This window comes from Bactrocera neohumeralis, chromosome 3 (assembly GCF_024586455.1).
Source record: "Bactrocera neohumeralis isolate Rockhampton chromosome 3, APGP_CSIRO_Bneo_wtdbg2-racon-allhic-juicebox.fasta_v2, whole genome shotgun sequence".
Classification (NCBI taxonomy): Eukaryota; Metazoa; Arthropoda; class Insecta; order Diptera; family Tephritidae; genus Bactrocera; species Bactrocera neohumeralis.
In genome coordinates this window covers 4,317,219-4,339,530 of record NC_065920.1, presented here as the reverse complement: position 1 = coordinate 4,339,530, position 22,312 = coordinate 4,317,219, and the positions used below count along the sequence as shown (strand labels likewise).

Below are 22,312 nucleotides of genomic sequence, written 5' to 3'. Positions count from 1 at the left end.
TAGAAAATTAAAAGCTTATTTACTTTACATAATTTCTCTTAGGGTAAAAAATTCAACACTAGGGTGTATAGAAATACATATGTATCATAATACAAACAAAAAAAAAACAACTAAAATAGAGAAAAGCTTCATTAATCAAATGTGCATTTGAAATTTAATATTTCATAAATTTGGAAATTAATTGATATTCACTAAATATAAATATATATAATAACATATTTATATAAGCTTCTCAGAATGCACATATGTTCATGTATATGTATGTGTTTAAGTGTCAGTTTACTTTAATGATTTAATGATTTATTTCCTCGATTGTTTAATGTGAGTGTGTAGTGGAAACTAATTAGTTATAAATACGTAGTTGTTTAAATAGCATACCCCAAGCCACACAAAGAGGCGCACAGACACATACACACACATATATAGAATAATCACTCATTATACCCATACATACAGGAATAATTGGAAGGCAGACAAAGCAATTTGCGTTTGATTGCATTTCAGCTTAAATTCAATGCGTCGTTATATAAATACACATGCATATTTGCTTACACACACACACGTACACCCAGGAGAGTGTGTGTATGGTGAGTGCGCGTGTTTGTGATTGAAAGTGAAAAGTTTAAAGTGAAAGCGACAGCTGTGGGAATTCAACGATCAAATATGCTATTGTTGAAATAGAAATCAAGAGAAAAACAACAATAACAATGCTCGGCATGGCAGACAAGCAAATATTAATTCAACTTATGTACGTGTGTGTGCATACAATTGCATATGCTTTGCCAACAGAGTAATTATAATATTCCAATGATGAAAGCACACTCATACAAAACACAAGAGAAGTGTTTTAGCTGAAATAAAATAAAAATATAGCATAAATAACAAGTAAGGAAAGGCTTAGTTTAGTCGAACCGGAATGTTAGATACATGTCATATTAATTTACCTGTGAAGGCAACAACAAAGCCATCTACTTGAATTCTATGCAACATAGTATCTTAAAACCGCTAAAAACTGTTTTAGCCGCTTGTAATATCATCTGTGACTGATTCTAGCAGCTTGACGCAGTTATACTAGTTTGATAAATTTATACCAGTTTCATACATTTATAACAGTCTCATGCATTTATACCAATTCTATGTATTTACGTCACTTTCAAGTATTACAACAGTCTCACATTTATACCAGTTTTCACACGCACAAAGTTTTACGTATTTATACTAGTTAACAATTTTGTACCAGTTTTGTGGATTTAAACACATTTAAACAGTCGCATAAATTTATACCAGTTCCATAAAATTATACAAGTTTTATGAATTTATGCCAATCGCACGTATTTATACACATTTATGTCAATAGTATTAGTTTATAACTGTTCTTTGTTCACTTAGTCATCCTGTACCAGTACCATACACCCGCACAGTTTTACGCATTTATACCAGTTTACATCTATGTAGAAGTATTGTCGACACATTTAAGCATTTATACCAGTCTCATAAATTTATACCAGTTCCATAAGTTTATCCCAATTGTATGAATTTATGCCAGTTGCAACTATTTATACAAATTTGTCAATATTATGGATTTATACCAGTTGTTCGTTCGATTGGTAACTCTGTAAAGTTTTTCGTATAAATTCAAACCGTCAGAATTAAAGAAAAATTACGCGAACTTTGACAATGGGAACCATAAATGAATAAATATCTTTAATTCTTAGAAATTACGACACCCTATAATATTCGACTGCTTCAAAACTTAGCCCCTCCTCCTTACATGTTAAATATACGAAGTTTTTGATAATAATCGAGAAATATGGCATGAATTAAATGGAAGATCTGAGGTCGTCTTATTTAACTAAAGGAGGAATATGGACCGACCTCGAACGTTCTTAGATGAGAAAAAACAAATTATCAAAATTTCAAACACTAGTATAACTATCCCTATCATTTTTATACTCCACAAACAACCGTTAGTTGAATAAAATTATTACACCCGTGTACCACATGTTGCTTGTGTACAAACCCAGTTGAAAGTTTCGTCTCTGTGTTTATTTGCACGCGTGCGGATGCTAAAAATTGAAATTGAAAATACCATTACCACCGTTGTCGCTGTCGTTCCATTTCAGGCTCGGCACATGGCCCACATTTTCAATTGTTACTTTCATATGCAAATAGCAAACGTCATTCGGAAGCAACGCGTTGCGCCCGCCGGTGCGCTCAAGGACTTTAGCGCGAGCGCGAGTGCGAGAACAAAGGCGTGCAATAGTGTAAACAAAGGCAAAAATACAATAACAAGCGTCAAGGCAATTGGCATAATAATCGTAAATAATGTATATAAGGAAGCAAAATTAACAACACAAAGACAATCAGTTACAATAATAGCGCTTAATATGCACAACAACAATAGCAGCACAACAATAACAATAACGATAGCTTTAAGATGGCTGCTAAAGATGGGATTACAAGGGATAAACTTATTAAATTATACAATGACAACTGCTGACGGAGGAGTTGAATAAAATCTGATACTTTGTGGTGAAAGCTTTAAGCTTTGACTTTTGACCCTCCACTTGGAAAATAACTTGAAGATAACCTCTTTGTGATATTAAAGTTAGTTGTCTAATTTAACAATTCAAATTACATAATAATTCGATAATGGTTGACAAAGCTTAATAAAGCTAATTATTTTAAGTTAAATTTCCTCAATTATGTTGCAATTTATGCTTTCCCTTTTTCAAGTATTAAGTTTAGAGTTTGCGAAGCATCTCAGAATGGGTTTTAGCTTCAAAAATTAAATTTAAGCTTGGAATGGTAAAAGCTTTTGGCATTTAAGCTTGTGCTCCACAGTTCTCAAAAACATAATTAAGAAAAATTAACCCTTCAATACAAAAGCTTTAATGAAGAGAGCTTGAAGCAGAAAAAGGAATCATGCGAAAGTACAAAAGCTTGAATGTAGGGACTTTTAAGCTTGGGTATTTTACAGACCTTAAAAATTAAGTTAGAATTAAAATTTAAATTAAGAAAAAAATTTCAAACTTTCATTACAAAAGCTTATGAAAACTTTGGTTTAGAGAGCTTTAAGCTCAGGAAAATATAAGACTTAAATTACTAGAAAAATATCATAAATAGAAACATATTAAGCCTAATTAAAAAAAATCACTCCTTCAATACAAAAGCTAATGAAAGCTTTAATTTTCCGAGCTTTAAGATTAGAAAAAATAGCTTAAATAACTACAAAGAATATCTTAAATAGGATCTAAAAAATACATTAAGCATAATTGAAAAAATATCAACCTTACAATACAAAAGCTTTAATTCGGGGTGCTTTAAACTTGAGTATTTTACTGAACTCATAAATAAAGCGTAATAAAATCGAAATTCCTACTTTCAATACATAAGCTTACGAAAGCTTCAACCTACGGAGCTTAAAGTTTAGAAAACCTATAGCTTAACTGATAAGAGGAACATCAAAAATAGGCAAACCAAAAACAAAAAAACACATTAAGCATACTTTTTTGTAACACCAAAAACTTACTGAAAAAGCTCAAAGCTTAGTGATCACTGCAAAACCGCGAGGAATGTAGTATTAAAACATCCGACACACAATTTTTACGAAATTTATGCACTTACCAACACATTATGAGTGACTAAGTAAATTCCAGCTTTAGCATTTACTTAACAAGCGCACTTAGCGGAAGCCATATGCTTTAATTGATTCAATTACAATTTTTCAATTTGCGTTAAGCCACTAAACAGTACTCAAATTACAAACTCAATTTTTATATTCGCAAGCGAAAATAATTCGATAAAAATAAAAACGCATAATTTCATTAAATTTCGAAAACAAATTCCAAATAAAAATCGTAATTGAATTTCAAACACATGCATTTGCCAACGCGCTCAAGCTCGAAAAAAATTCAGCAACGCGTAAGTACTTAAGTATGCGCTGTTTGTCTGCGTAAGTGTTTGAATTCGGTTCGAGTGTAGATGTGATTCGGTAGTGTGTAGATGTGAGCATGCAAGCGAGTATGAATGAGTGTGTGAGAGTATGTGTGCAAGCGCGAAAATGTTTTGCATATTTTATGTCGTGCTGACCGCACGACGCTGCATGCTAATGAGACCAACACACACACTCAATCTCACACACACAGAATTGCATTAAATTCCCGCTAATTGAAATATTTGCCAAAAAATTTTTTGAAAAAACAACCGAAATGCAGTTGGGAAGGACCATCGTCGCTTTTATTGCTGCCACGCTCAGTGGCCAGCAGCGCGCTTGGGTCGTTTTGTTGCTGTTGTTGTAAGGAATTTTATTATTTAATTCGTTTTCAAGGCTTCTAAATTTGTTTGCTGCTGTTCAGGGAGCAATTAAAAAGTTGTTAAGCGAAACCTTCTGTTTTTATTTAGAGAAGTGGGTAGCCTTGCTTTACGCCACTGTGTATATTATTAAGCAATAATTTTGTTGTTGGCGGTACCTTGAAAAAAATTAAATGGATATATGTATATCTTAAAATGATCATGACTATACAATTTGGCTGTGGAGCACCTGTCGCATGTTCAACCGACCACACACGCTTGCTTTACATATACCTAAATCAGGGTGTCATAAAAAGAATAGGCCTACTTTAATGGCAACTTGGTCTGGGTATATGCAAAGCAAACGTATGCGGCCGGTTAAGGACCTTAAACTTCTTAATGTGAGTAACTAAAATCATGTAATGCATTCCCTTCAAATTCGATTTTAATATTACATTTATGAGGACATCATGCTGTAACTTAGAAACGAAATCTAAATAACGAAAGAAACAAAAAGCTATAAAAAAGATGAAGTGGCAGGTGTTCACATGAGTAGGTAAGAATATGGGTGCTTCATTACCCCCAATCAGGTGAAATTCGAAAGCTAACTTGAATGATGTAAACTGAGCTGAGCACGAAAATTATTATGGTACAGTTTGAAAATGAGCTAACCCGGGCCACAAGATATTTGCAGCATACAAAACGAAATTGTAAACCTCATCCCCACATTTGTCTCTAATGTAGATAACTCAAGAAAAACTATGAAGAATACCATATGTAAATAGTACACCTGTTATGCGGTCGCCTCCAAAAATTGTTGAAAGCCTTGCATATATAACTTTAGCCCCCATAAACCGACTTTAAGTTTAACTTTCCCTCTGTTTGGTATTACATCGTATATCATTTGATCAAATTTTACCCGGACTGGAAACATTAACCAAAATGTTTTAAGTCAATCCATAATAGTTATTTAGATCAACTATTATCTCTCTGATGTACCATATGTGTCTATAATTATCTACCTGTTATTCTCCTTAATAGAGTAGTATCGAGAAATGCATAAGGAACTTTTTCATATAAAAAAGGTTGTATACAAAAATATTTTATCGATTCGGTTTGCACGCGGTGTTAAAGTGTAACATACCTATATCGTCAACAATAAGTGAGACTTCTTAATAAAATAAGAGATGTATTGCACTTTTTATAGGGTAATCTGGTTCTGTAAACGTGCTACTTGGTTTATACAAATATAAATATTATATTTAGAATAAAATTTTAAAAATTTACAGATTTTTTCAAATATCTTACACTCTAATCGATTTTGGCGCTTGGTGAGAGAGTTTAATATTCAGTTCAGCCCTCTCTTCTTCTTTTTTTTTCCTTTTCCCCTTTCATATTTCCGCTTTTTTCATTCACTTTTTATTGCTTATGATTTGATTTGTTGACTGTAAAGTCATTTTTTAATTCGTTACCATTCCTACCATTTCCTCTCCCTTTCTACTTTTATTTTTTTCGCGGTCAAAGCTTTTTATTATTTATTCTATAGGTGACGTGCGTTTCGTCCGCTTAAGAGTGGTGAAGAATTGTATTACAATATATTTTTATTTTTTTTATTTTTTCTGTTATTCTTCTATTTGTTCTGCTCATTTTCAATTATGTTATCTAGTTTCATAATCTGCTTTCGGGTTCTTGCATTTGTGTGATTTTCTTTTATTTGGCAAAATAATATTTTGATTTTTTAATTAGGTTATTTTGTTTTGGTTGTTTTCTTAAATTTATTTCACCAGAAATTCAATGCACTTCATTTGAAATTTCATAGAAGCATATATTAATATTATATAATGTATATATAATATAAAAGTCATATATTTTGAACTATTTGTGGTTGAGTTACATTAAATTACAAATTCTGAGAAGTAATATTAGTTTTAAATGCACCAAAAAGTAATTGCTTAGAACAGCGACCCTATTCACTGCAACCTCCTCTACCAATATTCTCTCTGTTAACAGTTTGAGAACTTCAGCCGCTATATTTATCCATCCAATCGTAGATGGCGATGTATAAAAACAGGCAGATATAGTAGTTGAGCAAAAGAGAGAGAAAGGAAAGCGAAAGCGATCAGGTAAGAGAGGGAGAGTAAGTTTACACTTGAATTTTGGCAGTCAAGCGACAGAGGACAGCTGAAGAAGCTAAACCAAATGACCGATAACTAAGGGTGTGAATTCTCAAATCATTTGCTGATGTAGCTTCATGTCGCATTATCATTAGTGTGCTGGATGAGGGAAATCTCAAAGAAATATTCTTCAGAGCAAAATAGAAATGGGTGCAAGATGTACCCGCTTAGGTCGGAAATAGCCAAGGTTGAGGTGATTTACTCGTCGATCGTGTAGATAAGAAGAATGTTTCATCCCGATCAAGGGCAAGGCTGTGGATCCCGACCAAACCATAGCAGCTGGACCAGATAATGCAGCTCATCAGAGCCTGGAACCCGAATATGCCGCCTAGAGGGTAGAGATTCGTCAAGGCCCTGGAAGACAAAGTACAGGAAGTTGTCATGGAAATCAAATTTGTAAGACGTATAGAAAGCATACAAAGAGCAGCCAGTATTTGCATCAGTGGAGCTCTCAGAATAACGACAAGCCTGGCACTTAACGTAATTTTACATTTAATTACTGCCAACAGACTTGTTTTGTAAGCAAATGGCAGCGAAGTGAGCTCTTGGACTGAGGGAATCCTTCCTTTTAGCAACAAATTACATTTACGTGACTTAAAAAGTTCCCGTTTCTACCCATTACCATGGATTTTCGAAATCTTATAAAGTTGAATCTAAATCCGGTCCCCAATATTGCTTTCCCTTTCGGAGAAGAATGGGGAAAGGAGCAAGATTGACAAGGGCGCAGGCTTAAGCGTCTATGCGGAGCTAGATAATTTGGTGGAGTAAATCCCTGACTAGAAGGAAGGTGGAGGAACAGGGGTTAAGAAAAAGAGAACGAAGTAAAAGAGAAAAGAGTCGAAAAGATTGGTATAGAGTGAGAAAGAGAGGGGCGGAGGGTGCAGACCACCGTACTTTTTTCTCATCTAACCGTTTTTGTGAATACTCAAATAACTCAAAAAGAGAGAAAAGTAAAAAGATAGAGAGAGGTTTAGATAAACAGATCGGTAGAAAAGGATAAAAAGAGACGGAGGGTGAAAATGAGCTTAGTTTTTCTCTTTTTGTGAAAACTCGAATAACTCAAAAAAAGAAATAAATGAAATCAGAGAGGTTTAGATAATGAGACCGGTAGAGATAAAGAGAGAAAGGGAAACACAGGGTGGAGTTTACTGTAGTTTTACGCCCTTCAATGTTATTATGTGAACATTTCTGAAAATGTGAATAGTATTTATAGTTCTGAAGGTAAATTGTCGAAAATATCGACAAAAATATTGGAAATTGAAGATTTGACTGCCGCGGAGATCACCATTGCATACATTGCAATTTGAAACAATTTAAAAAAGTCTGAATGCACAAAGAAGCTCGATGTTTGAGTGCCACAAGAGTTTACCAAAATAAGAATTAGGGACCTAGTATTCATCGCGCTGTTGAATCGCAACAAAATTGACCTATTTTTTAAGCGAGTGGTAAGACTTGTCATTTACGGCAATGTCAAACGAAAAGCGTCGTGGTCGAGTCGTGGTAATCCGTCGCAAACCAAACTAAAATTGACGGTTAGAAAGAAGATTATTTATTTTGTGAGAGTGGAAGAGCATCATCTACTATCAGCTACCTCCAGTCAAACTCTTTATTCGGGTTTATGCTGTCCAAAGTTGTACCGTCTGAAGGAAGCTATTGCCTAGAACTTGCTAGCTGTGGCTAATAGGAGAGGAGTAGTGTTCCATCAGGACAATGCCTGGCCTCACATATCGCTAAGGACTCACCAGACGGCTCGGAAACTTGGTTGGCATATTTTTATGCATCCACTTTATAGCCCGGAGCTGCGTCTACACATAATTTGCTTGTGAAAAATTCGTCTGAAGAAAATCCAGTGAAAAGTTCTAGTTTTCTTGCCAACATTGGCGAGGGTCTTTATGAAAAAAGCATTATAAAGCAAGTATTATTTCTTTACTTTGAACCACTATATGTGGCAGCTGACTGCAGCGCAAGTTTCTTCATTACAATAACCATGTCCGTTATTGCACACACTGCCAAGAAATATGCTTATTCTCTAGCCAAATTATTTTTATTATAATTTTTATCTGCTTGTCGCTGGGCGAAGTCGACGCCGCCATCACTTCAGCCACTCGGCTTGTTATTCATAACGACAAATTAAAACAATTAACGCAAACTTTGATTGTTGCCGCCAGTCAAATAAAAACAAATTTCAGCCAGAGAGCGCCCCAAAATTTTGCGCCACGCACAAGCGAACGATAATCGTTTAATCTAATTGCCTTTGCATGTGTGGTCGTGTGGCTGAAGCAGAGTCAGCGTGTGAGCCATGTGTTCGCACATATATATTTGTGTGTGTGTGCGCGTGTGAGTCAATGAATGTTTGTATGTGTTGAGTAAGCGCAACGCAAAAGCCGAAGCAGCTAATTAGGCGTATGGCCGACTTCAAGGTTTGTTTGTGTTGCTTTTTGTCGGCGGCGCTACTGTTTACCCTCTCAATGAGCTCCGCTACACCACACCAATACACAGGCACGTACTTGCGCGCTCGCAGAAGCAGCAAAAATTCAAGGCTAATTATGCATGAGTGCAATACAAACACAGAGTATGTTTATGATTATGTGTGGCATACAACTAGGCGCATATAGATACTACTAAGTGTAGCATACATCCAGGCGCATATATGTAGTAAGTGTAGCATACATCCAGGCGTTTATATATAAGTAGATGATATAGCAGCAACCAACAAAATTCAAACACATCTCTGCGCTTTAACCTTCCCTTCGTCTTGTTTACATCATCGACATGCAGGCATGTGTGTGTGTGTATGGCAATCGCTACCGCATGCTGTTTACATAGCCTACGCGCTTAATCCTAAAAGTATGCTACGCGGCATGAGGTTGACTTGTAACTTAGTAAGCAGCTTACTTAAGCAGCACTTGAACGATGGCGCATCGATTCGGTATTGCGTTTGTGTACCTGTTTAAGCGGGTTTAAGCGGCTGAAGCATGGAAATTTAAAAATCGCACACTAAAGCGAGAAGGCACATAAAAATAAATATATTTTGTGCTTCTACCGTCACTTTTCAAGCTACGGCAATAGTATGAATTTGAAAACCAAAATTATTCAATTTGTAAAGTTCTTAAAGTCTACATGTATGCGCCTTAAAGCATGGTATCGACAGCATCTTTTTTCGTTTTGCGCTCGCCATACACACAATAAATCAAGAACTGCCAAGTTGAGCTGTGCAAAATTGACCAATAAAATGTAATAAATCCTACGAGTTGTTCGGCTCACATGTGCTTTTATCATTGACAAGAGGTCATCTGGCAGCAAAAAAAAAAGAGGCGCACTCACGTTGCTTATGCAATATAGATGTCTTCAAATAAATTTAACTATGGCTATGCCTTTGGCCTTTAACACTTGTGCAGAGAAATTCAGAGTCACACACACACACGTATAAGGACATTTGTATACACTTATATACATACATACATATACATTACAGAGGTATATAGACATTTTTGTTGATTAGGTTCGTCTCCGCCACCGACACTTAGGCACGCACCGACCATGTGCCGTCGCTGCGTTCAAGTTTTCCGAGTCGCCTGTTTGCCTGGCGGCCAGCTGTCACACCCACGCACACACTTACACAAACAGTTCGTGTATATATGTGTACACTATCACTTGCACAAGGCGCTTAGACGTGTTCGCCCACCAGCCATGCTGTGCTCTACAAAACTGATGACACTCATAAGCCGATAGTGTCAAATCCGCAAGCGTGTTAACCCATTCACTGGCACAAGGTTGGATTAGCAAGCGCCCACGCACACACAAATACTCATACAAACACATAGATAGATATGTATGTATGTGTATATAAACTGACAATCCAACACATTGTCACAGTCAACCGGCTCTCGAGCTCTTTACACCCGTATTAAAATAATCCCTTACACGCACACATACACATAAACGCTATACACTTATTACACAGTTACTACTACACGGATATGAGTGTGTGTGTCTGTAGTGTTGCATGTAAATTTCAGCTTCAACTTCTATGCGAGAAAATAAATTGTTTTATCAAATTTTTTGACATGTAATGTTGCTTAAAAAATACAACAATACCAAAAAACACAGCAGCAGCGCAACAACAACAAAACATTAATATATTCAAATGAGATTTGGGCAAAATAGAAATGTGTTAAGCTTAACAAACGTAACGACCTACATACATCCATACAAATATACAAATACATACACGTCAAAAAAAATACAAAAATTATTCATAAAAAAATTATATACTAAATAAACTGTTTCGAAACCAGCTTTGTTATGTAAAAACTACCGACTTTTTAAAAACTAACAGTTTCTATAGAAGAAAAATTTTCTGCACATTTTCGAGAGCAAAGCATTCTGGGTATTTTTGTAATATAATTTAAAAATTATTTCGCATTAGAGTTGCCAAGCTTTGAACAAATTTAGAAAAAATAAATAAATGGTGCAAGAAAAACATTTGGAAAACAACACTGGTTTTCACATATTTTATAGCTATTTAGCTAAAATAAAGGCGGCAACTCAGTGCTATATTATTCCATTTTGGCAACTCTGTCTATGAAATTTAATACATTTTTCATAGACAGAGTTGCCATATATGGAATCATATAACAGTGAGTTGCCGCCGTTATAAAAAAAAAACTGGTAAAAAAATAGAAAATTATAACGTCAAAGGTAGGGTATCGAAAATAAAATTCTGATAAGTTTACATGGCTAAAAAATTATTGAGATGGAGTTGCCACCTATTTAAAAAAATTAAAAAGAATTTCCAGGTGAGAGAGTTTATACCAAAAATATTTATAAAATGCTTTTTTTAGTTGAAACATACATACATACATATGTACAGATGTATGTATATCGCAAAAAGTTGCCACCTTTCTGGAAGAATACAAATGGAGCAAAATATTATTAAAAGCATGTCAAAAAGCTTAAGAAGTACATATATTCAGAAAGCATTCGAGTTCTTAATTTAATTACATTTTGAAATAGGGTTGCCCCCTCAAAATAAAAAATCTTCAAGTTTTGCCGAATATCTAAGAATTGATAAAACATACACTTTTACGTCAAGGGTAAGGTAAATTGACGTGGTTTAAAAAAATTTAGAGATAAAGTTGCCACCTATTTAAAAAAAATTGGAAAAGAGCGTTTCGAGTGAAAGAGTTTATATTAAAAATGCTTGCTATATTAAATTTAAACATATTTTTCAAAGAGTTGCCACCTTTCACAAAAAAAATAAAATTGAACAGGATAATATTGAAGGCATGTCAAAATGCTTAAGACGTATTTTCAGAAAGTATTCGGATCCTTAAATAAAATACATCAAAAATTAGAGTTGCCACCTTTTAACAAAAGAAAAATTGAGCAAAATACTATTGAAAGCATGTCAAAGAGCTTAAGACGTATTTTCAGCAAGTATTCGGATCCTTAAATAAAATACATTAAAAAATAGAATTGCCACCACAAAATAAAAAATTCCCAAATTCGGGTAAAATTTAGTCGGATTAATATTTTACTATTTTTGTTGTCTTTTCAAGTACAAGCATTAACAATTTGCGTATTGTTGGTAATTTTCAGTTGCTGTTTTTTGTATGAAATCCTATTAAGTATTCGTCGGATTGCAACAATAATGCTAAATTAGGAGCCTTCAAATCGAAAATGTATACGAAAACTTGTCTTGTCTAAAAATTCTGATATTATGAAACACCTAACCTAGAATAATCACAAGCCGAGAAAATTCAGAGTAACCAAACGGCGTTTTTGGTAACACGTCGACGCTTTAAAATCAATTATAATATATATCCTAAACAGCAAACTGCTACGCTGTAAAAACCCATAATGCCAAACCTTTGCTGGATAAAGATTATCTGAAAACTTTTTTCTGAAGCCTACGTCCATACCTCCGATTCAAATGCGACAAGTACTATCTATATTAGAACGCTTAAAACAACAAAAACTTTTCAACTTTTAGCACTAAACACTTTAAAGGAAACTTTATCCAAGTTGCGCGTTCGTTTGACACTCGCTTACCCAAAAAAAAATTTATTTTACAGTTTACGTTTATAAAAACCGCATATCTCAAATTACAGCAATCCGAACTATTTTTCACGTTAAGCCTTCGTAAAAAATTTAATATAAATAATTTCCTTAACTTCCTGCCATTTAAAAATGTTCATCAATATTCACCCGTGTGTTCACTTGTATGTTAGTTGGCTGCTCTTTTTCGCAAATATGTTTGTTTTTATTGTTATTGCGCCGATAAGCGTTTAAAATGAATTTACTTAATTACTATTATATTTTTTAACTTTTTTCATATACACAATTTTTTCAACACGAACTGCCATAATTATGATATCGCAATTAATTAATGATGAAACAAATTACTTTTCAATTAATAATAAATTGTGTTTTAAAGCAGGTAGGCAGGCAGGTATAAACGTTTAATCTGCCAACGGTAATAATACAATTTAAAAATTCGAAAATTTATTGAGAAAACAAACATTCATGCATACATATAAATATTATCCATATATATATGTCTATATGAGTATGTTGATACAAAATAATATTTATTACGCCTGTGGGACTTTAAGGCGGCGCTGAGTATTTTATGATAAATTGTGAGCCCGCTCACGTTGCGATTGTGACTAGCCTAGGAACAAACTGGAAATGACCAAAATATGGCAGTTGTGAAACTTTAGTCGACGATAATTAAAGTTATGAAGTGAATTGCTTCAAATGTTTTTCTAAAAAATAAGAGCACTAAACTATTGATATTGGTTCTCGGTTCAGGTCAATGTCTTAATCTCTATTCTATAGTAAAATCCCTCCCAACAAAGAGTGACATCAGAGTAAAGAAAATTGATGAAGACTTGAAATTTTACAATTTCGAAACTTTACATATATACTTATAAGAAAGACCCATCATGATATGTAAGATATGGCTCATATATCCTGATGACTGCACAAGCCAACTAATTATGGGTTGTCCAAAAAGTCTTGCGGTATTTTTAATTTTTTTATTTTATTGAAATTGAAATGAGTTTTTGATGACCCATGCCCAGCTCTTGACCGATGTTACGGCTGCTACTATGCCGGTCTCTTTCGACCAATTCAGCGATTTTATCGAAATTTTCGACGACAGGGCTTCCGGAGCGTGGCGCATCTTCGACCATTTCTACACCAGAACGAAAACGTTGAAACCGTCTTTGTGCGGTGGAAATGGAAACTGTCCATAAACTGCACAAATTTATTGGCGGCTTGAGATGCATTTTTGCCTTTATCGTAGTAGTACTGTAAAATATGCTGTATTTTCTCTTTATTTTGCTCCATGTTTGCGACGCTATAACTCACGAACGACTTCAAAGAAACGACAATCAATCAAACACGTGTTAGCGCGTGAAATGAGCTTTCCAAAAAGGTATAGCATGACCCAATGCGACGAATAAAACTAGAACTACGCGCTTTCAGCGCCAACTAGCGAAAATACCGCAAGACTTTTTTGACAACCAATATATCGTCACCTAAAATGCAAAAGAACATAACATCACTTTTCATAAGATTATAGGCGAAGGACAAATGTTATAATTGAAACCACTCATATTGAAAAAAATGGTTATATATTGGTTATATATTAGTTATATATCGGTTATTATATCTGACAGCAATTTTCGATTTTTTTTAAGTGACATTATTTTACATTTTAGGTGACAATACGAAAATAGTTTGAAACAAAATTTACGTTTTGGTTAAAAAATGGTTATATATTGGTTATTATATCTGTTAGCAATTTTCAATTTTTTATACGATACGTGGTTTTATGTTTTAGGTGACGATATGAAAGTAGATCGGTGTCTACAGTTAGCAAAAAGTGATATACTACCAAGAAAGTGCGAAAGGGGTCATTATATCCCCACACTTCTCACAAAAAGTTCGTTTGATTGTGTAACGTACACTTTTTTCTTAGTCTAATTTTACTGCTTTGTGCATAAAATAATCATCAATCTTTCAACGAATGAAATTCTGTCAGTTACATGTGTAAGGATATTAAAATTATCTCTAAAATATTGAGATAAATATTTTATTTATTTATCATAAAAGAAATTCCCAAGAACCAATGCTGCCAGGAATCTCAAAAGAAAACTAATAGAGAAACACAAATATTATATCGACCGTTTGCATTTCGTGGAAAAATACTTATTTGAATCACTTTGAAGATTTAAATTGATAAAAAGAAACCATGGAAGAATGGCATTAAGCAGAAAAATGTGATTTTGAAGAAAAACCTTTACCAAAGCTATTCTTTTCTGACGAAAATTAAACAACAACGTTGTGAAATACATTATATAGTATATGGCTACATTTAAAATAAAAAAGCTGTAGAAAATTAAACTGCTGACAATTTATATTCTAGAAGTTACATTTTTTACAGTGTCTTTTCCCGCTATCTTGTCACGAGCTGATGTAATCCAAAGATATGTTAAAAAATTTAAAGGATGCAAACCTTTTCGGCAGTATTTTACCCCTTCAGAACCGCTAGCTAAACATTTCTTCTGAAAAATCTAAATATTTTTTATTGAATATGGTTTTAAAATCTGCCATTAAGTCAGCACAGTAGTTAAAATGTTCTAAAAATTATTTTCTGAAGGTTTGAGGTAGTTTCCATAATGAAAATCTATATTATATTTTCAGAACCCTTTTAAAATAAATTTCTTTATTTTTTAAATATAAAACAAAAAGTTTAATTTTTTTTAGAATTTTTAAAAATATTTTGAAACAAAGGTAATTTGACCTTTAGAAAAACGCTTTAGAAAAACAGCAATAATCTTTACCCTTTGTTCTTAAAGTTGGTATCAGAGACAGAGTTAGACTCTATATTGCATTATATCACAATAGTTTTAAGATATAATATGTTCCAACGCGATTTCTATTACATTTGTCTAACAGTGACTCCTTTATGATTTTTAGAATTTTTTTATGTTTCAACAAATACACTACTTTCAATTTTTTGACCTCAAACCGGGTACATGAAGATTTCCATGAAGTTTCTAAGAATATTGTCCACGGTAAGACTACCATTTCCAAACATATGGTTCAAATCGAACCACCAAAGCATATAGCTTCCATACAAACTGATCGATCAAAATCAAGATAAATAACTTCATAAAAGATATGTTTTTTACTTGTAAATTTATACTACGATTTTTGGATTTATTTATTTTTATGCAATATTTATATTTATACTGTACTATAAGTGACTTGAATTTTTAAATGTTGTTATTTTTATTTTTTAACTTTTTGCTTCAGTTAATATTATTTGCGAACAATTAATTAATTATGTATTTATCATTTACTTGGTAATTATTGAATTATTTATAAAAGAATTCGGCTTTAATATTAATGCTGTTGTTTTAAAAGAATTCACGCTTATTGGGTATGAAAATGCGTTGTTTTCTGGAGGGTTTCCAAGTGCTTCTAAATAGGTTTTTATGTGCGCAATTAATATATGAATTTATGTAATATATATTTTTTAACTATTGCAATGCATGCTTAATAGACAAACAAAATTTTCCGTTTACAGCAAACAAATTAATGCAAAAGCTTATTAAGACTTTTTTTTAATTTTTGCATACAATAATTAATTTTTTTCTACAGGAAAACGCGCCTCTGCAGCACATTATTTAAAGAGTCTATATCAATTTCGCGCACTGCTCTCACACAGCTGAGCGTGTGTACTTTAATCGGTGTTTTTTATAGATTTTTTCCTGTTTTGTTAGTTTTTTTTAATTTTTTTTGTGTTTTTTGTTTTTGTTTAATACGAAGGCATTACTGGCGCTTATAATTGAATTATTAGTACATCGCATTATATTAAAATGCAAATTAATTTATATATGTAAATATTTTAGCAGCATTGTTATATCATAACGTTGAGCAAACTTTGTTTTTGTTATATAACTACTCAAATTAAATTTGTAAACACCCACAACGTACTTAAAATACATTACAGTTTCACATTACATATGGTCGCTGTCCTACTTTTGACAGCCAGGGCACAACGCAGCTGCTCAGAAACTTCGCACATTTATATATGTTACATTTACATTTATTTTTTTTTATACTTTTCTTTATTGGTTTTTAAATTATTATTATGTTTTTTATTTTTTTTATTTAATTTTATTTTTTTTATTTTATTTTTTATTTTTTTATATATTTTTTTTATTTTTATTTTTTTTTTAATGTTTTAATTATTATTGGATGAAAACACTGTTACATTATTTTTTTATGATTTTAAGCTTAAAAATAAATTCCGTGAAGATAAATTCCTTTTTCATTTCTAATTTTTTCAATAACATTTTCCTTTAATTCTTAATTTTTTATTATTATTTTCTAATTTAAAATTTTTTTATTTTTTACTTATTTTTATTTATTATGGTTTTGTATTTTTATTGATAATTTTTTTATTTGTTTGTTTTATTGGTCTGTAGATTTTTTTTAATATTTTAATTATTATTGGATTGTTTACATTTATCATTTATTTTTTTGATAATTTGTTTTGTTTTGATTTTTTCCTTTTTAATTTTTTTATATTTTTTTTATTTTTTTTTTTTTTTGATAATTTTTTAATATTTTTTTATTTTCATTATTATTAATTGTTATTATTTTTTTTATATTTCTTACTTTTTTTAATCTTTGCTTTCTATTTTATATTTTTTTTTATTATTATTTTTTTTTTTTTTTACTGTTTTTATTTTTATTTGTTTTTAATTATTATTTATTATTTTTAATTTTTTATTATTTCTCATTTTTTATTGATTTTTAGTTTTTTTTATTGCATTTTTATTATTCTTTTTAATCTTTTACTTTTGTTAATTTTCTGCCTTTTACTATTATTTCTTCTTTTTATTTTGCAAACTCGACCTCGAAAATTACCTTTTTATTGCCGCCGCATGCATTCATTATTACTTTTCGTATTTGTTTTGGGATATGCAGGAAGGCGTGTGCCACATTTGTTCGCACTTCAGCAGCGATTTCCGCTTGTTGCCAACTTTTCACTACAAATTACACGCGCTTTTTCTGCTGTTATATTTGCTTATGTTGTTGTTGTTCATATTTTTTTTTGCTGTAAAATACCACGGCATATAAAGAAAAGTGGAAAAGTTTATTTTTCGCAACTTTTTTATGTATTCATTTAAATTTAAATCGGCATATTTTATTAACGAACACTTGTCAGCACTTCAACGTGCATTATGTGCGTGTGTGTGTGTGACTGAGCGCCCGCAAAATATCCTCCGAACACCAGTGGTATTAAATCGTCACAATTTTCTCACTCATTCACGTGTGAATTTATGATTTTGCTTCCGCTTTGCAATTTTTTCCTATTACAAATATTTTCATTGCTTTCAACTGCTTTTTCACTTATGTTTGTTTTTGTTTTCGCTTTCTTTTTGTTGCTTTCTGCACTTCATATCACTTATCCGGCACGGACTTCACACACAAAATGGCACAGTCACACGACGCCAATCCATCACGCACCAAAATCGCGCGTTTTTTATTGCACATCCGTCTGCGAAATGGCGACTTTCGCACGTGTGTGTGTGTGTGTTGGAGCGACGCATGCAAAACTTCACGCGTTCTGCATGCTGGCACACGCATTTATAAATTTTTTATTTGTTTTTGGTAAAAACTTTTGCTTTCACACACACTCACGCGTTCCGATTTCGGTGCGCGTATAACGGTACATTTCAACGTGCTTCGCTACGCGTCAGGACATCCGTACGTTCTGAATGCCAACACTGAACTAGCGAGATCGCCGCAACTGTTGGGTGACGAACGTGTGCGCTGCCGCTGCTGTTGCGTCGGTTGTTGGGTCGTTGCCGGTCGTTAATCGGCATCCGCAAGCAAAACCGCACTGACACAATGGCAGTAGCGAAATCAGGCGCTGGCATTGTCGCCGCCGCCGCCGCCGCCACCACTGTTGCCACTAACAAAAGTGTCGTCGTTGTCCATCAACGGAACCGCCGACAAGTTGAACGACAATGTCTAAGGCAATGGGAAGTACTGAAGTTTGTTGCTTCTTTGAATTGCCAGCCGACCGACTGCTGCCAGCTAAGGTGCGTGACCGATGTTGGATGGGTGGTGCGGTGCAGAACTCCGAAAATGTTAGGGCGAATTCAGAGATTTTAGCAGCAGCTTTACAGGTTTTAAACGGTAACATGCAACTGTTCCCAGCGCTCTTCCGCTGTTACTATTATGTATGCAGCGGGTTTTTAGCAGAAGAGTGACATACGGACATTAAAACTGGTGGTGGCAGTAAAAACCGTTACTTTGTGGAATTGTTCCCACTATTTTCTTCACCAAATAGGTTCGTTTATTCTGCAATTAAGCATCGAATTGGTCTGAAAGTTCGACATAGTGGAGGCTTGTGATCGTTTTGCCTTTCTCAGATAGTTGATCTAGATCAGACATTGTGAATCTAAAAATGGTGATCTTTACTATTCCGGCTGTTAGGATTTCACCTTTTAAGAGACAAGTTTCGGGGGTTAAGTCGACCGTTTCGACTATTTCTTAGGCTTCGGTGGTTTCCGTCAATCGACGTTTGACTAATAAGTGATCCTGAACATTGGCCATGTTTCCTACCGTGGTAACCGTTTTGGAAACATACGTGTATGTCCCATGAAAACCTGAAGGATGCTGAATATGATTACTCTTACAATCAGCATCCAAGCTCTTTTGTCTTCAAGAAAAAAAAATCAAACAACCGATTTATGACAATTTTTGGTGCCATTGGGCGAGTAACTCAGGACCATTCTTGCATTTAAGTCCAGATCTTGAGGCTTATACCATATGTTTTATTTTGTAACTATAAATCTTGGTTACGGTATGGATGGACCTATCATCTTAAGATTTGATAGTATTTTACGAAGTCTATAGATTTACCAATATGTTAAAAGACATCAAAAGAACTATTCCCATGACAGATTTTTTTCTTTTTCACTGGGTTAATTAAAGATTAAGACAATTGAAAAGTTTTCACATCATTCTACACTTTTCAAAACACTCACAGTCATTATTGAGGTTTTATGTAAAAGCTTTTAACCAACTAAAGCATTGTTGTGAAGCTTTAACTATAAATAGTGTTAAAGCCTTGTCAAATTTCTAAAAAGCACATGAGACAGAACTACATATTCTCAAAACTTGTAATAGCCTCAAACCCAAAACAGTACACAAATGTATCTTTACGTTAAACATCCCTTAATACAAGGGTGATTTTTATAGAAAAGAGTGTCGCTCATAACCAGTTTCTTTAAACACTATGTTAAGCTTCTATTTGATTACATAGCTTTTGAAGGGATGAAAATAATAATGCCTTGAGGGATATTCTTTCAGTATGAAATTATTTTAGGGTGAATTGAAGAAATGATGTTAAATAACAGCTTTCTATGATGTTAGAAAATAGAAAGCTCTCTGTAAAGTCTCCTGAAGCTCTGCTAAATGATTATGGCCGACTTATTTAGTACTAATTGCTGTACATCACCGCTTATTCAGCACTTTAGAACTGTTGTTAATGTTTTTAGTATAACAGATGTTAACAACAGACATTACATTAACAGTATAACAAATGTTAAAAGCTGTCCCAAAAGTTTATTCGCGCAATAATCTGTTATCAAATATTGCATTAGCCATAAAATATATATAATTTTATAATTATTGTTAAATGTTTTTTAACAAAAAATGTAGGGTTATTTTTTGCTGAGCTTTTTTCGCAAAAGCTTTTTATTGATATTTACGTGCTTAAATACTGGTGAGCATTTTCAATACATCACACTATAAGTTTGCCAACATTGCTGGCATTAACAGTAAAAGAGTGTAAAACTCTGGAATTTTTACAGAAATGATAAAAAAACTGAGAACGCTTTGATTCGACCGACATTAAATTTGCGGTACTTCAAAGTAAAATCAACATTAAATTGTTGCGACAATAATTAAAAATTAGCCAAAAAAGCTTTATATATAGTTCATGATTTATTTGGGTTTTAACACAACTAAGGCTTTGCTTTTCTTTAATCTTATGTCTACATATAACCAAAAACGTGGACTATACTTAGGCGATCCTATATCGTATGAAGAAGATATTTAAGAGAGAAGAGAAAATGGTAAACTGTCTTCAATAAACTGGTTTTAAAATTTTTAGAAAAAAATGGGAGTAATAAGGGATTCTCAAGTGAAATAATATAGGAGAGAGACATTTTTGAGAGGCGGCGAGGAGTCACTTTGAAAACTATATTTTAAACAATTTATAGACAAGTCAAAAAAGTAAGAAAAGAATATTATAATCAATAGAAAAATACAGTGAAAGCTATATTAAAAGGACGCTCTATCAAGCGGACAACTCTACTAAGCAGACAGAAAGCCTAATCTTACCAATGTCTGCTTATGTGAAATATCACTACAATAATACAACTAAATATTTAAATTTAATTACTAATAATCCATACAATATATAAAAGAAGTGAACAATTACACACAAAAAGATGAAAACAAAATATTTCAATAAAAAATTATACCGAAAGTAAAACAAAAACTTCGAAAGAGCTATCAAATTTAAAACACTTAATGGGGAAATTTCACTAAAAAAATTTAAAACGGAGTTCCCTATTCAGAAACCATCAATTTTTTTATGCCTTTTCGCTTTAAATAGCTCGACGCATATAAATAAGTATAGAAGTATATGAAGGAATTCCGCTAATTTCCTTTGTGCTAGGCAGCATTTATTGCTGCGGCCCACTTAACTTCAGTCCTACAGCGATGTAATTCAATACGATTCATAAAAATTTATATAGAAACAACTGTAAATCGCACACACAGACTTTTTACATCTCCCTCCACACACACACTGCCTATGAAGTGCTACTTTACAGCACTCTGTAGACGCTTAACATACTACTGTTAATTGTTAACATTAGTACCGCTTAATATACAGCTCGTCTGTTCTCACTTCCGTGCGCTACGCAACTGTATTTTGCTCTTTGTAAAGAGTCCTATTGAAGCTGTTAAAGAATATTAATTTGTAATTGCATTTCCGAAATATGTAGGCTTAAACGAACGGTTGGTGGCTGTTACCTGCACGTTTTGGCTGGGGAACTTACTAGTTTTTTTGAAACTGAGTTCGATTAATGTTTCAAGTGCATATGCTTACGAGTATATGGTGGTGATTAATAGCCTGTGGTTTCACAAATGTGGCTAGGTGTCACCTAGATCAAGTATTTGAAGCAAGACTTTAGAGAAAGCCGCTTCCTAAGGCTTTAAATGTAATGTTCTCAAGACTTTTCCGGGACATACCCATGTTAAACTATTTCTATTTAATATTTGATACTTAAAATGTTCAAGCAGTTGGTTATCTTCTAACTCTTTTCGCCTTAAGCCATTTCATAACCCAATCACAGAACCCAATCTAATCAGTAAGTTCAGTTCAGTAAAAGAAATTGAAATGATCACTTACCATACATTAGCTTAGGTCTACCGAACGACCTCAGCTTGATGAAAATATTGACTTCACCAGTTGAAATGTCGAAGCCATACTTGTAGTGCTGGAAGTAAAAGATTTAAAATTTGTTAGCTTTACATATACATACATATATCCGAGCACATAATAATGTCCTAAAAAATAGGTTAGAAGAGAGTTATGCATTGTAAAAAAGTTTCTAGATCTTAGTGATATTACAATTTATATCCCCAAAGAAACTGAAAAAACTTGGAATAAAAAAATCAAAAAGGTAATGATATAATAATTTCAAGCCTAACTCACCATCCTGGTACATAGA

General features: G+C 33.1%; 1 long non-coding RNA gene across 1 annotated transcript in view; it reads right to left on the bottom strand.

Annotated features, from left to right (window-relative positions):
- The window catches only part of LOC126754127 (uncharacterized), a 30,769-nt gene extending 11,870 nt beyond the window's left edge, over positions 1 to 18,899 (bottom strand). The window contains exon 1 of the long non-coding RNA XR_007666263.1: positions 17,421 to 18,899. This is a non-coding gene — a long non-coding RNA (uncharacterized LOC126754127). The remainder of the gene's footprint in view (positions 1 to 17,420) is intronic.
- Positions 18,900 to 22,312: the final 3,413 nt, after the last annotated feature.